The 15,848-nt window shown below is 38.4% G+C and overlaps 1 long non-coding RNA gene across 2 annotated transcripts; it reads right to left on the bottom strand.

The window, feature by feature from the left end:
- Window positions 1–7,162: 7,162 nt before the first annotated feature.
- LOC141358891 (uncharacterized) lies at window positions 7,163–15,815 on the bottom strand. Of its 2 annotated transcripts, none has more exons than XR_012365411.1 (4): window positions 15,674–15,805; window positions 15,455–15,587; window positions 14,855–14,998; window positions 7,163–7,362 (listed from the first exon to the last, which is right to left on the bottom strand). It is a non-coding gene; the product is annotated as an uncharacterized lncRNA (long non-coding RNA). The 2 variants fall into 2 exon arrangements; XR_012365410.1 differs by having other exon boundaries at window positions 7,165–7,362; window positions 15,678–15,815.
- Between the last annotated feature and the right edge of the window lie 33 nt (window positions 15,816–15,848).

The raw sequence follows: 15,848 nt of genomic DNA, 5'->3' as shown, positions 1-15,848 counted from the left end.
TGTTTCATCTGAAAAAGGGAAACCACAACATTTTGGCATCACGAACAGGATAGAAAAGGGCTGAAGTACCGAACCACCTGGGCGGACCTGACGAACAACACAAACAAGAATGGCCATATACTAAGGTAAGCACTTTTTGCTTATTAATTAGGTTTGTGTTGTTTGCCAGAACTGCCCAAAGTGGTGAGACATTTAAGCTCTTCTAAATTTAAGAACCATATATGTGAAAGGGGTTTTGATTCCAAGGGTACAATTTAACAAAGGCATGCATGCATGAATCTGTATTGACTTACCGATGGGTTGGCTATTAAGACCATAGTGATTTGACACAGATTTGTAAGTGAAGAGAACGCGTGTAAGGTAAAATACAGTGTTGAGGAAGTGTTTATCTGTATATTGTTTATGTGTCATGTCGAGGAAGTGTTATTGACACATAAGGTAATATTGTGTGGAGGAAGTGTTATCAATATTACGAGTTGATATACAGTGTTTATCTGTATATTGTTTATTAATCATATGGATGGAGGTGAAATGATTAATGGTTTTTAGTGTATAAATTAAACTGTGTGGTTTTTCGGTTTTAAGTGTTGGAGTACTCTGTGTCTGTGTCTGTGAGCGTGGGAATTTTGAGTGAGGTTGCAAGCTGCTGTGAGACTGTTAAATAAACTTTGCATCTGGCAGGCAGTGAGAGCGTTTCCCTTGGACAGGCCTTTGGGCTGAAAAAGGGGGGGGGGTCTTATTGCTGTCTGGTGGGTGTAGAGTGAATGTTTGATGAGCCCTATGTACATGGGGATACTTATGAATGTTTGATAAGCCCTATGTACATGGGGATAATTATGATTGATGAGCCCTGTAGATGAAGGGACAACAGACTGACTGTATAAGCCCTAAAATAATAAAGGGTTAGAGTGTGCGTTATGAGCCCTAAAAATGAAGGGAGCCCAAAAATAAATAAAGGGATTGATACGAATGCGAGTTTGTTACTGAAGGTTTGGTCAAAACAAAGTTTCTGTATGAAAAATAAAGGTTTAACTAAGAAATAAAGATGGCTGATATTGTTGTTTGATATGTTTTGGAAACATTTTATACAATCTCCTTTCAAAGCATAAAAACCTGTGGGGACGTATAGGAGAATAACCAATTGAACGTATAAAATTCAATAAACCCACAAAGTGTACTAAGGGTTTTTGTATTATGAATAAAGACATGGCATTCAGTCCTGTTGAAACTTTGGGATCAAAGTATCCATTGTGTAAGGATCTTATAAATAAAGTGTCTAAAAAATGGCAAAAACGTACAAAAAACATGGTCACCAGATGGCCAGAAGAGGGGACTTTGATGTGGCATTGTGTGAGGAGATGGAAACATTGGTTAAAAATTACAAAACCGAAGAGATAAGTAAGAAAAACAAAAAAAGAGAAGAAAAACGTGAAAGGGAGCATGAGATTTTAGCATTGTTCAAAAAAGAAGGGGAAAGTCTGCGTAAACATTTAAAGCAGGCCAGAAGGCTGTTGAAAGACTTGGAACAAGAAACCAAGGCTAAGGAACAAAAATATGCAGACCCCCCTCCTTATTTGAGCTCTGAGGGTCAGTTTCCATTGCTCAAGGGAACTGTTGGGATTTTGGGTGAGATGCAGATGAAAGGAACTGTGGAAATAGAAGATGATGAGGAAGAGGAGGAAGAGGAGAGAGAGCCAGTTGTAAGACCTAAAACCAAATCAGCTCTTGCAACTAAAGAAAAAACATTACAGTTAGACTGTTACAAACAAGCACGAACAGCACTAGAAAAGATGAAAACGCAATATAACATAAAAACACCAAGTGCAAAGCAATCATATGAGCAGGGAGAAAAAGAAAAACAAGAGAGTAAAAAAGAGAACTTACTAGAAAGAGTAGTAAGTGAAGAAAAATGTTTATTTGATGAAACATATGAAAAAAGCAGAGAGGGCGAAGAGAGAGCGGAGTCCCTGGTTGATGTGGGGAAATGGTCACGCGGGGAAGAAAAATCACTTAGACCTTTAACAAAACAGCTCCCCATATTAATTAAAGGAGCTCAAGGGAACTACGTCCCCTGGGCTTCACAGGATCTTCAAGGACTCGTCAACTGACTCCCGGACATCCACGAGGGGGCTGGCAAGTTCATCAGGATTTTGGAGGAGGAATTAGCTGGAAAGCTGATTGCAGTTGGAGACATCAAAGCCCTTCTAGCGAGGATCGTAGGGGGAGCTAAGACTGATCAGATCCTCCAAGGCGCTAATTTACACAGAGCCGTGAATTCCTACGACATGGATGGAATTGTTTTTGATGCATACCGCCCCGAAGTGTGGCGAGTTTTACGAACTGAGTATGAAACCAGAATCGACCCCAAGGCACTGAAGGGGGAGGAACTGGGGGAAACAGAAAATCCCCTCACTTACGTTCAAAGGCAATTAAAGAGATGGAAACAAGAGACTGAGGGAGACCCCGAGGGGGATCCTCTAATGACCACCCTTTTTAGAAATGCCATAGTGGATGCTATGCCACAGACTGTAAAAAGCAAACTAGAAGATGTGGTAGGTCTAAACTCTAAATCACACAAAGTGTTTTGTGACCATGTGTCTCATGCTGTGGACTTATTCAGAAAAAATGAACAGAAACTGAAAACGCAAGAGAAAGAACTGCGAAGAAAACTGACACAGTTACAGCTGGAAGAACTTTCAAACAAAAACAAGAGAAAGATTCAAGCAGCAGTGCAGAAAGACGAACACAACCAGATGTCAATGATGGCTCCGGTGACTTTTCCTAATGCACACCAGACCCCCGTGCCCATCATCAATGTATACAATCAACAGCCAGGGCCGATGGGGTGTACAAAAAATCCACCACAAGGGGACAGGAGAGGAGCAGACAGACTTTCTGACATCATCTGTTGGGGGTGCAAAGAAAAAGGTCATTTGAAGAGTGCTTGTCCGAGCCATTCATGGATCCAGTCCCCTGGGGGTAGAAGGGGGAAGAATTGGCAGAGGTCTGTGAAGGGTCCTGTGAACCCCTGGGTAGGTACAAACCCAGATTTTTAGGGATGCCCAGAGAATCCTATTGGGGAGAGTCAGTTACCAATTTTAACCACTAATGCAAATCAAGAACCAATTTTACAGGTTAAAGTAGAAGGAAAAAACATACCCATGATGGTAGACACAGGAGCGGTTTATACATGTGTAAATTCAAATTATGCATCACATCTCCCCATGTCTGGCAAATTTGTAAAGACAATAGGATTCTCGGGACAAATTCAGTTAATTCCAATGACCGCTCCGATTTGTCTACAAACTAAAAACAACCGTGTGACCTTACCAATCCTGATATCAAACCAGACTCCTATTAACCTTTTAGGAAGAGATGCTTTGTGTAAATTGGGTCTTAAAATTTGGTGTTCTGCAGAGGGAGTATATGTGGATATAAAAGGAACTCAAATGATGATCTCTGAGCCAAAAGCTAATGTGTACTGGTTAGGACAGATTGAGAATGATGTTAAACAAGCACTTGATACATGGGGTAAATTCATTGAAGCACAGATTCCTGATGCACAAATACCAAAGTCACAGTTCCATTGTGCAATGATGTATGATCCTTTAAGAGGTACAGAACTTGAAACGAGATGGCAGGAAGAAACCAAAGGGCAACAAATTGAGTTAATCTCAGATTTTATCATAATAGGCAAACAGGGAGCAGCTATAACCTTAAAGGAGAATGACTTCACAAACAAATGGTTTACTATAGCTGATTCTGTACCACATATATCTCTGTATGTAGGGGAAAATTGGAAATCAAAAGATGTTGGGCCTATGCTGAAAAAGGCTTCACAAAGTCAATGGGAGATAACAGAAAATCCATTGATATTTCATTCTGCTGATAAAAATTACATTAAAATTCTGTATGGAACCTCACTGTTAGGAATTCCTCAGGAAGTAATTATTAATCAGCAGAAACAAATTCAAATGATGACAAAACTTGAAACAGAAGAGAGTTATACTGCTGAATTACTACAGGATGTGGAACGACAAGTCCCACCAGAGCTGTGGTCTAAACATGAAACAGATGTGGGCTTGGTAAAATCAGCCAGCCCAGTGAAAGTGAAACTTAAACCAAACATTTGCCTTCCAAGGAAAGCACAATATCCATTACGCCCAGAGGCTGAATTGGGGATACGGGATACCATTGAAGGATTATTAAAGGCTGGGGTACTTTTTGAAACAAACAGCTTATTGTAATACTCCAATTTACCCTGTACTTAAAGCAAACAAAACTAAATGGCGCCTCGTACATGATCTACGAGCAATAAATGACATAGTAGAGGATAGTGAAGTTGATGTGCCAAACCCACACACTCTGCTAACAAATGTCCCCCCTGATGCCAAATACTTCACTGTGATTGATCTATGTTCTGCTTTTTTCAGTGTACCAATTGCTGAGGAAAGTAGATATTTGTTTGCATTTACTTATGCTGGTAAACAATATTCATATTGTAAATTACCCCAGGGGTTTAAAATGTCACCAACAATATTTAATCAGGTACTCAAAGCTGATTTGGAAGATCTCATAATAGACAGCACTTTGCTGCAATACATGGATGATTTGATGATTTGTTCAACATCACTGGAACAATGCCATAGAGACTCAATAACGGTACTGACTAAACTAGCTCAAGGAGGTCATAAAGTATCCAAAACCAAACTACAATATTGCCAGCCACAGGTGGAATATTTAGGGAGGTTAATCGGTAATGCTTTAGATTACAGCCCGGAAAGTACTGCGTTAGTACAGCAAATCTACAGCGTATGTTTCTGTAATTATAGTATACTTATGAAGTAGGTATGTGTAATTATAAGGGAACAATTTATAATATTTGGGGAATAAAGGGGTAACAACCAGGATATATGCAGTGAAGTACTGCGTAAGTACAGCAAATTTACAGCGTATGTTTCTGTAATTATAGTATACTTATGAAGTAGGTATGTGTAATTATAAGGGAACAATTTATAATATTTGGGGAATAAAGGGGTAACAACCAGGATATATGCAGTAAAGTACTGCGTAAGTACAGCGAATTTACAGCGTATGTTTCTGTAATTATAGTGTACTTATGAGGTAGGTATGTGTAATTATAAGGGAACAATTTATAATATTTGGGGAATAAAGGGGTAACAACCAGGATATATGCAGTGAAGTACTGCGTAAGTACAGCAAATTTACAGCGTATGTTTCTGTAATTATAGTATACTTATGAAGTAGGTATGTGCAATTATAAGGGAACAATTTATAATATTTGGGGAATAAAGGGGTAACAACCAGGATATATGCAGTGAAGTACTGCGTAAGTACAGCAAATTTACAGCGTATGTTTCTGTAATTATAGTGTACTTATGAAGTAGGTATGTGTAATTATAAGGGAATAATTTATAATATTTATGGAATAAAGGAGTAACAACCAGGATACATGCAGTAAAGTACTGCGTAAGTACAGCGAATTTACAGCATACATTTCTGTAATTATAGTATACTTATAAAGTACATATGTGTAATTTTAAGGGAACAAGTTATAATATTTGGGGAACAAAGGGGTACCAACCAGTAAAAATACAAATAATATATGCAGTAAGTATGTTATAACTAAGAGCTAATTATTTTAATATTACATGGCATTATGTAATATTACATATTATGCTAAAGACGTGGGAAATTGCAAATTATTTATACAGTAAGTAACCTCTGGCTAACGATTCAAATATTAGGCCTACGTGATATGGCGTAAGCTACTTGCAAAACAATTTTATGTTTGAGAGTAATTTAGCGAGAAAACACATTCACTGAATTGGCTCGATCACACTCCTCTCCACATATAGCTGGTGCGTGGTGATCACACTGGCGTCATCTGCTTTCACATGGATTCCACAAACTGCGCTGATTCAGAAGAGACCTCTGAGATGGTTGTAACGTACGCTGGGTCTTCATTCAATCATAGTCATACACCACATATTTTAACCACGGGGTACCATATTTTATCATTTCATGATGCATGATGATGGAGATTAGTGAACAAGAAAACTTGAAATTCAGTTAAAGTGTTTATGCTATTTATTAGTACGATTTATTTAGAATTTTCAATAAAGGTTACTTACCTTAAGAAAAAGAGTACAGGATTTTTTTTTGGTCATCAAGCAAAATTTAAAATAGGCAATGCAACTATGGTGAAAACAAAGCAAGCAAAACTAGAACTTTTATCTGTAGTTACTCTGTAAATATACCATTGCTTTCTGTTGTTACAGTCTAAGTTAAACTTGTTACCCCCTTTGTTTCACGTAGTTACTGAGTAAATACAACATAGGTAGGCTGTAAATTAAAGTGGCACTTGTTACGCCTTTGTTTCCTGTAGTTACAGAGTAAGTAAGACGTCTGCGGGCTGTAAATTAAAGTGGCACTTGTTACCCCTTTGTTTCACGTAGTTACAGAGTAAATACAACATCTGCGGGCTGTAAATTAAAGTGGCACTTGTTACGCCTTTGTTTCACGTAGTTACAGAGTAAGTACAGCATCTGCGGGCTGTAAATTAAAGTGGCACTTGTTACACCTTTGTTTCCTGTAGTTACAGAGTAAGTAAGACATCTGCGGGCTGTAAATTAAAGTGGCACTTGTTACGCCTTTGTTTCCTGTAGTTACAGAGTAAGTAAGACATCTGCGGGCTGTAAATTAAAGTGGCACTTGTTACCCCTTTGTTTCACGTAGTTACAGAGTAAATACAACATCTGCGGGCTGTAAATTAAAGTGGCACTTGTTACGCCTTTGTTTCAGGTAGTTACAGAGTAAGTAAGACATCTGCGGGCTGTAAATTAAAGTGGCAATTGTTACGCCTTTGTTTCACGTAGTTACAGAGTAAATACAACATCTGCGGGCTGTAAATTAAAGTGGCACTTGTTACGCCTTTGTTTCAGGTAGTTACAGAGTAAGTAAGACATCTGCGTTCTGTAAATTAAAGTGGCACTTGTTACACCTTTGTTTCCTGTAGTTACAGAGTAAGTAAGACATCTGCGGGCTGTAAATTAAAGTGGCACTTGTTACCCCTTTGTTTCACGTAGTTACAGAGTAAGTACGACATCTGCACACAAAATATAATATCCTTATGTCATAAACTTTTATTTGTCAAACAAATTCAAAACAGATTGTGAACTTTTCATTTTAAACGATATAGACATGATAATAAACTATAACATCATTTTTTCCCCCCCTTTTTTTTGCTCTTCCTTTTCATTTTGTTTCTCTTCTTTTTCTTCCCTTTCACCGAGGAATCTGATGAAGAGGAGCTGGTGGAATCCCAGGAGTCTTCCTGTTCTGCATTTTAGAGAGAGAGAGAGAGAGAGAGAGAGAGAGAGAGAGAGAAACTCTTTAGCAAATTATTACTTTAAGTGCATTAGTAGAAAATAGGGGTGTCACGATTCTCCAAATCCTCGATTCGATTACATTTTCGATTCTGATGTCACGATTCAATTCGATTCTCGATTTTTTTATGATTTTTTTTAAGACAAAAAATTATATGCCTTTATTATTATTATTATAGTTTCACATTAACATGCACATTGCGTGCTTTTCCTCGCATGGGGTTTGTGGGCTTTACTTTACGCGAGAGAGCTTGTAGAGAGAGAATTCCTTCTTGCACGCAGATAGACTTAATGCGCACGTCTTGGACTCTTATTATCTGAACTAAAACCGGTGCGTCATAAGCAGCTGCGTTTCTCTCTGTCTCACGTGCATGCGCATCTCGCATCTGTCCAAAGTCTAAACATAAACTAAAGTAATAATCCTTATGTATTTGTTCAGTTTTATGCGTTTCATGCGAGCTGAGGCAAACTATACCTTTTGTTTGAAATATAACCCGCTGCATCTTGGCGGCTCTCTCGTCCACGTGCAGAGAGCTGCGCTCTGTCCGAAGGCAGATCACTAGGTAGTAATCCTGTTTATGATATGCATTTCAAGGAGTTGTAGCAATACATCCCTCTGTTTAAAATATAAATCGCATTCCGCTGGATGGATGTTTTTAAAGGCACTTCTGAGAGTTTATTTTCCCCCACTTGGCAAGCCGACCGGACGTGACATGGGGGCGTGGCAGCATCGACGATCCAATTTTTTAATTCAAAGTTCGAGGTTGTGACTTAATTTTGTGACACCCTTAGTAGAAAATACATTTCTTTAGCGTGATTTCACAGAACCAGAGTGAAGCTGACTCTCAGTCCATGTTAAAGTGCATATGCAATCACATTTAACTACTGGAGAAAAAGATACAAATTGTGGTTTGATAATTTCAAATTACTTTGTTACCCAAGGGCAATGGTGATGTTGTCAATCAGTCCATCTGCACCAGCGGTAACGAGTTATCCAAAAATATTTTTTATGATATTAGGATCGCAGTTGGTCAGGTTGTTTGAAATAAAGATGCCAATTAACTATTTTAAACAATTACTACTTTTAAAAAATGCGGGCAAGGGAGCAGGTCGGGTACAATATTAATTTTTTATTGTTTTGCGGTTTGAGTTGCGAGCGGGTTAGTTGAAAACGTTGGTCGGGTTGTTTATACATTGACACTGATCTGCACTGAAATGTTTAGGCCATTGTAATCACTGTAAATTGATTTTTTTTTTTTTTGGGGTGAAGCTTGAGACACTAGCATCTTTCACACAGTAATTCTGGTAAATTACCATGAATTTATCAGAATGAATTTAACAGTAAATACAAAAATGTGCTGTTCAGTGTTCACACATGCAGTGACGTTCCGTCTTTTTACCAGCAAGACATCATTCACTCATCAGTATCAAAATACCAGTAAATTCATTGAGAAAGCGTAAGTTAACTGTGGCGTGCGGCCGGCGAGCTCAGTGTTGTAATTGTAAACAATGGCGGGTTATGACTTAATATCCATGGTCCGTATTTTGTTGTTTTCACATCTGTGGCAAACGCTGACGGTCGCAAAGTTGCTTGTAACCAAACAACAATGCGTTAGGCGGCGTCAAACGGAACCTGCTTTTCCACATTAGGCTTCACGGAGAATGTGCTAAGGACATCGGTAATTTGGCAAATAGATGATAATCTGTTTTAATAAACAACTTTGGTAAAGAAATGCGGATGTTAGCTTCGGGTGTGCTCAACTTTTAAGCAGCATGTGTGTGGAAACGTCAGTGGACAGTGCGGGAGTAAACGTGTCATCATCTGTTTAAAAATGTTCTGATTGGCCCGAAGCTGTCAGCGTGGTCTGACATCGTCCGTTCTAAATGCCGGTAATTCTACATTTTTCGTTTCACACATAGCACTTACCGGTAAATTACTGGTCATCCTTTAACCTGTCTTACTGGTAAATTGGGAGCACTGATTTACCGGAAAGGTTCTGTTCACACATGACCTGTTAACTGCAATTTACCAGTAAATTACCAGTAAAGACTGTATGTGTGAAAGGGACTATTGATCTATAAATTAATAATCATGTTGTTATAAGTAATTATGATGGAACAATCCTATCACATCATGTCAAATTGGAGATTGTGATATAGCCACAATCTTTGTAGTGCAGCTGAAATTTTTTTAAAGTGCCCCTATTCTGGTTTATTATGTTGTGGTAAGTCTACTGCTTACAGAAAAATCTATTACCATATTTGAGTTTCAGCTAAGCAATGGCATTGGTTTTAACATTGTTTAAGGGCCGGTCAAAGTACAAATTGTACATTGCATTACATTTATAAACAGCTATAATACACACTACATTAAAGGTTATAAATGAAAAAGGATATTATAAAACAGGCAGTTCTAGTTCTTTATTCTGATTGGTTGAAACACGTTCTGAGCTGTGATAAAATACCCCGGTAACCCCAAGGTTCAGACCACATTACATAGTATCACTTCGCCACTGTTGCTATGTTGATTACTAGGGCTGGGCAAAGAAATCGATTATTCGATTAATCGGGGTTTTTTTTACATGGTCGATTCAGAATCGATTCTCAAAGAGCAGAATCGATTTTTTTTTTAATGCAAACATTGAATGTAAGATTAACGTTAATCAAATTACTAGTCTTCTTCACTAGATGTCACCCTCTTTTTTGCCTTGCGCAATTTTACCAAGGAGCCTGTCATTCTTTCATTCAGTGCTTAAAATGGTGGTTTTATGTGCTTCATTGTCGTTGATGCCACCTTCAGATAAAAAGTCAGATGTATGGAAGCATTTTAGATTTTGCAAGCCAGACGACCAGGTTAGTGTTGTGGCTTTTAATTTATTTTTATTAATTACCCACTTGTAAACTTGTTCACTGTTATTTTAAATTAATATAGTATTTGTATTAAATCTATATTCATTGAGTTGAACCGAGAATCGAGTGTAAAAACTGTCCCGAGAACCGGAATCGAAAATTGAACAGAGAATCGAAATCAAATCGATTTGATAGCTTGTGAATCGAAATAGAATCGATCTGGAACATCTTAATCGATACCCAGCCCTATTGCTTACACCACAGTCTTTAATCATATTTTAACTTTTCAACAATTCCTCAATTAATGGTGATATCCATAGAAATAATACATCAATAAACATTGTTTAGTTATTTCGTCAATTAAAGGAACAGTATGTAAGAAATTTATATCAATTAATCATAACATGGCCCTGATATGTCACTAAACATTAAGAAATCATTTTCATTTCAAATACTTATATCACTGACAACAGTGGTCTGGCCAGGATATTGTTATTTAAAAAGTGGAGTTGCAGCCCTCAACTGATGTTCATGTTGTCATGTTGTGTATTGGCCACCAGTTGTGAGATTGCAGTACCAGTTTTAGCCACAAGTTTTGTGATTGCAGTACCAGTTTTGACCACAATCCTACATACTGTTTCTTTAAAGAGTAACTAAACCCTAAACCAACTTTTTTTAGTTGATGATCTGTAAGAATGATGGTTTATTAGTCCTGTTCATTGATTTTAGTAAGTTTTTTGACATTTGGGTATAAAGTGTTTCAATACTACAATATATGGTGTAAAAACTTCTGAGTGCTGCCCTCTTCAGGTTGAACGGTGGCTTATGCAGTTTAATTTTCCTATTGGATGTTGGGTCCAAAAAATAACTCGTGACGTAAGCAGGTTCAAGCTCACAACGCCCTTGTTACGATCTCACCACACACTGGATCTGCCCACTTTTCTTGCATTTTTCAAATATTGCCAGTGGGTGGAGTCAGGCTCTGACCAGGGGTTTAGTTACGCTTTAAGAAAAAAATGCTACCCTGAGGAGTATTAACCCAAGCCCCTATTATCCACTAGGTGGTGCTTTTTTCACAAGTTAAACACTGAAGCATTCACTCAGTTCAAACTTGTCTCTGTGTAACGTTATGTTTTGAGTATTGCTTTGACCATGGGTTCACACCAGGCACGTTTGAAGCGTCAAAGCGTCTGTCCTGTCTAGTTTGCTACATGAATATTATGCGTTTCCTCGCTTCATTCACTGGTGAAAGCCACGCGTGAAATTCTGGTCATCGAGACCGGTGTTGTGGAAATTCACTTGGAAATTCGCGTCAGGGGCTTTTTCGACTCCACTCCAAGCGTGCCGCACAAGCCCTGAAAAGTGAAGCCAAAACGTCTCGATCGCCCCCCAGTGACCGGTCCCAGTATAGGTCATAAAGCCCGCCTCCCCATGTTATTCAATGGGACTTGAGACCAACTAAAAAAATTAATTACAATTCAATTATCTTTTATCAGAAGGTGGTTTCTGTCATTTACTGTAGTTTTTATCACGCTCATGTAAATTAAAATGTTTGTTTTTAAAATAGGTTTGTGTTTAGTTAGTTATTTAATGATATAAAAACGGTGGTGTCACGTCATGATTGACAGCTGTGATATCGTGTGATATGCGCATTCTACGAGAGCGAGGGCGGGGTTTTGACATCGCGCCCTCCCTTCCTGCTCACTACTGCGCATGACTGGTCCCGAAATCGCTATTGCGCAGACTCAAGACCCAAGATGTCAGCGCCATATCGGGCAACTGGCGGCTTCACTTTTCACCATTGGAAGAGAGCGAACAGGCGTCGTCCATCTTTTTTACAGTCTATGCTCCACTCACTTCCTATAATCATGTCACTACTAGAGCAAGCTCCTGATTGATTAACACGGCGCGTTTTTCTGCCAAAGTTCAAATTTTTCAACTTGAAAACATATCTGATCCACACTTCAACAGTTCCACAATATAGACACAAATGATAATGTATAAATTAGATGATAATTTAATCATATTTTCATTGTGGCTTTGCTCCGTCTGTGTTGATTGTATGGATGGGCATGAGTACTCGATTGCTCGAGTACTCGAACGTAGCATCGATGATCGATCATGAAAACGATGATCATGTGGGTTTATTTATTTATGTATTATGGATATGGCGGCATTTGGCTAGCTGGTTAGCATTACAAGCGCATCTGATAGTGAAAACTGGGTCTGGAGATGCGTGTTTGACGTCGTGTCGAGCTACGCAGACCGGCGTATGACATCAGTTACGTTACCATGCGTGATTCAAAAACAAACGGCGCGGCGGCAACCCGCTGATCCCGTGAAGCAACCGGCCGATGCGCGCAATGCACGGCAGCCCGCCGATCCCGTGAAGCCGGCCACACCTAACCTCACATCACTGAGGCACTATGGTTTAAAAGGATGCCGTGATTTTCGGAAATACAGTCAGTCAGATGCAAAATGTACAGCGCCGTCGAAAGTTCAATGGGTTATCATCAAATATCAAGAGATACCAGAGAGCCATACGAGCATCTTGAACAGGTAAGGGATGACACAGCTAATCGCTAAAATGATAGCAAAGACTTAAAGCTGCTTAATGTTATGAAGCTTGTGTTTTGACTGGACATGTTTAAAAGCGCGCTGTTTATGACGCACAGCAACAACGGGAGTTAAACTTTCTGTACATAACTTAGTTGAAAACTTAGATGAAGTCTTGAATTTTATGCAGACAGATGCACGTTGTACATTTATGTTGTATAAAGGCTTAATATTATGTAGAGTGCGTCATGTAGAAAGCGCTTCGGTTTGTGTTTATTAACCCTTTAGTTTCACTTCATCACGCAGCTATTCCTGTAAGTAAGAGGTTTCTGTTAAAAACATTTAATTCATTAATAATCTAGTATGTGTTCATTGTTCTCTCATAGTTTATTCAAAATTAAGTTTTATTTGAGTGTTTTTAATAAAAATATTTTAATTTTCACCATGACGTGTACGCCCCACCCCTTTGATTGCCCCGCCCCCATTTAATCGAGTACTCGTTCTTCAGACCTATGGATTAATCGAAATGAAAAAATGACATAAATGCACATCCCTAGTTGATTGGGAACCGCTTTGTTGCAGACACACTTGATTTTGAGGAACTAATTTGTTTGGTGGAAGGGTAATATGTGTACTAATATAATTTCTACTTATTTGCTGCGTTTTATTTTATGAAATCCTGCTATGCATATGATGTAACCATTTTATAAAAGCAAAAGGCCCGTTATTCCTCTTTTTTGTGTGAAAATCGCTCCAAATCCAAGTAAACCGATGCGTTTAGGTCTGCCGCTTTGTAATACGTCACGCGAGTGACAGCGGAACGCAGCAAATGAGGAAGAGAGAAGAGAGAAACGCTCGGATCTGATTGGTGAATGAATAGGGTTTGGTTTTACACTGTGAGCAAGTTTGAGTGCTATAGCATCCTGGATTGTAATGTAAATATATCATAGACACAGTAAAAGAAAGGTAAATACGTGAACACAGCATCTGAATACAGGGAACTATATGCAATATAATCGCCGTAATTTATAAAGAACATCGCATTTATGTATGAATCAACAGTTTATATAAAAAATTGCCTTAAAGGGGAATCGAACCCGGGTCGCCCGTGTCACAGGTCTGTGGCTCTAAAGACTGACCCACAGAGTCATATAATAGAAATTGCTCTCTACACTCCTTAAGTAGCTTCCAGCAAAATTCACGTTAAAAACAAATTGTGTGGAGGAAGTGACGTATGCCGTAAAGCAGTCGAATTTTGTAGTTTTTTTTGTGCTGAAACCCTAAGTTTTAAAATACGAGTAAAAGTGATACAGACCCCGTCAGGCTATGGTAGACATGTCATTCAACCTATTTAAAGTCGATGTACTATCACAAGGGTCTTGAAAATTTATTATGAAGGTTGAAAAATTACATGGTGTCACTTTAAGTGCAGGTACCATGTTTACTAATTTATTAATCACTTTCAATGTTTGTGGAAGAGGATTGATTCATTCACAAATCCTGTTCACTGGGATCAGCTAGAGTGTAGAGACTAAATAATTAGATAACATGTCTATTTCTCAAGGAAGACGTAGATAACACAGGGCTCCAGACTGCCACCAAATGGTGGCATTTTGTCACCAAAATTTGAGAGTGTGCCACTGAATTTTACATTCAGCCGCACATGTGCAACCAGTAAAGGTGACCTTTTTTTGTGATGTGATACTGAATTTGAAAACAGCATATTGTACTTTCTGCATCTATCATTAAAGTATTTATTAGTAATACTGTGGAAATTGGTAGAAATGTGAATGTTTGGTCAGCATGTTGATTTATGGTGTGTGATCCTAAATTGTCTGGTTGTGCCCCTAAAATTTTCAGTTGGGGGCCACTGTTCTCCTAGTAAAAAAAGTTAGTCTGGAGCCCTGTAACAGCTTTTCAACTTCAGTCCTGTTGTAAAATTATGACAATAATTACGTACTCCTCATTAATATGTTTACTCCAAAGCAAACATAGTTTTTCTGACAGAAACCAATAACAATAAAGCATGAAACACAAACCTGAAGAATCTGGCACTGTCGGATCAGTATGGACTTGAGACCTGGCAGTTGGAACAACAGACTTCATCTTTTCAATCCCCTGATTTAAAAAATTGCACTCATCTTTAAGCAAGGAGATCTCGGCTTTTAAAGTAGAAATCTTACCTATTAGAGAAAAGTTAGAGAAAAGTTAGAGGTTTTATTATTCTTTCAATGTCTTTTCGAAAACCCATAATTTGACTTCTTTCTCATTCTTCATAACATCAAATCATCTCTGGTAATGTAAATTTTCATTCATACACTTAAATTGTTAATATGTCCAAACATAATTGAGCCACTTACATTGCAGCAATGTTCTTGTACGTAGTTTGTCAAAAATACATTTGCCTTACAAATGAATGGCACAATAATAATTGTATATAAATTAAGCTTGCATTGTATCGAATTTCCACTTGTGAAAATAAAAACAGTCCACGTTTAGGTGACACTAAAAAACAGGAGTCGTAATGGTGTAATAACACCAGGTAACAGGTTATATGTGTTAGCTGTTCACAAAGCTCAGGTGTTAAAAGTAGCTAATTACTATCAAAACTTATATAGAGGGAAAGGTTCTCCTCTTACATTGAAGTCCAGTCGAATTTTTCTTCGATAAGGTGGCGGTGCTTGTCTCGCTGCTCCCACATGCGACCTCGGCCTTTTCCTCCACCGCCCTGTATTTGGCTGGTTTTAATATATTTCTTTTGGTGCGTTTCATCTTTGACAAAAACAATCAAATATTGATAAAAGCCAAAAACAAATTAAACAGTTAACGTTAGATGATCATAAATGTAATCGAAATACCTACTGTCTTAACGTATCCTGTCCTCCTGCTGCGCGCACATGTGTGAAGTATGCTGGGAATCGATTAAAAAAAGATTCACTGTTTCAGAGTCGCTATGAATCGCGAAGACTCACTAAGCTGGGAATCGCGGTTACGCCCACTGAGTGGTAAAAGACAAAGCGGCAGCATTTGTGT

This window comes from Misgurnus anguillicaudatus, chromosome 22, assembly GCF_027580225.2.
Source record: "Misgurnus anguillicaudatus chromosome 22, ASM2758022v2, whole genome shotgun sequence".
NCBI classification, from domain to species: domain Eukaryota; kingdom Metazoa; phylum Chordata; class Actinopteri; order Cypriniformes; family Cobitidae; genus Misgurnus; species Misgurnus anguillicaudatus.
The sequence above is the reverse complement of the archived record's forward strand: the minus strand, read 5'-3'. Positions and strand labels throughout refer to the sequence as shown.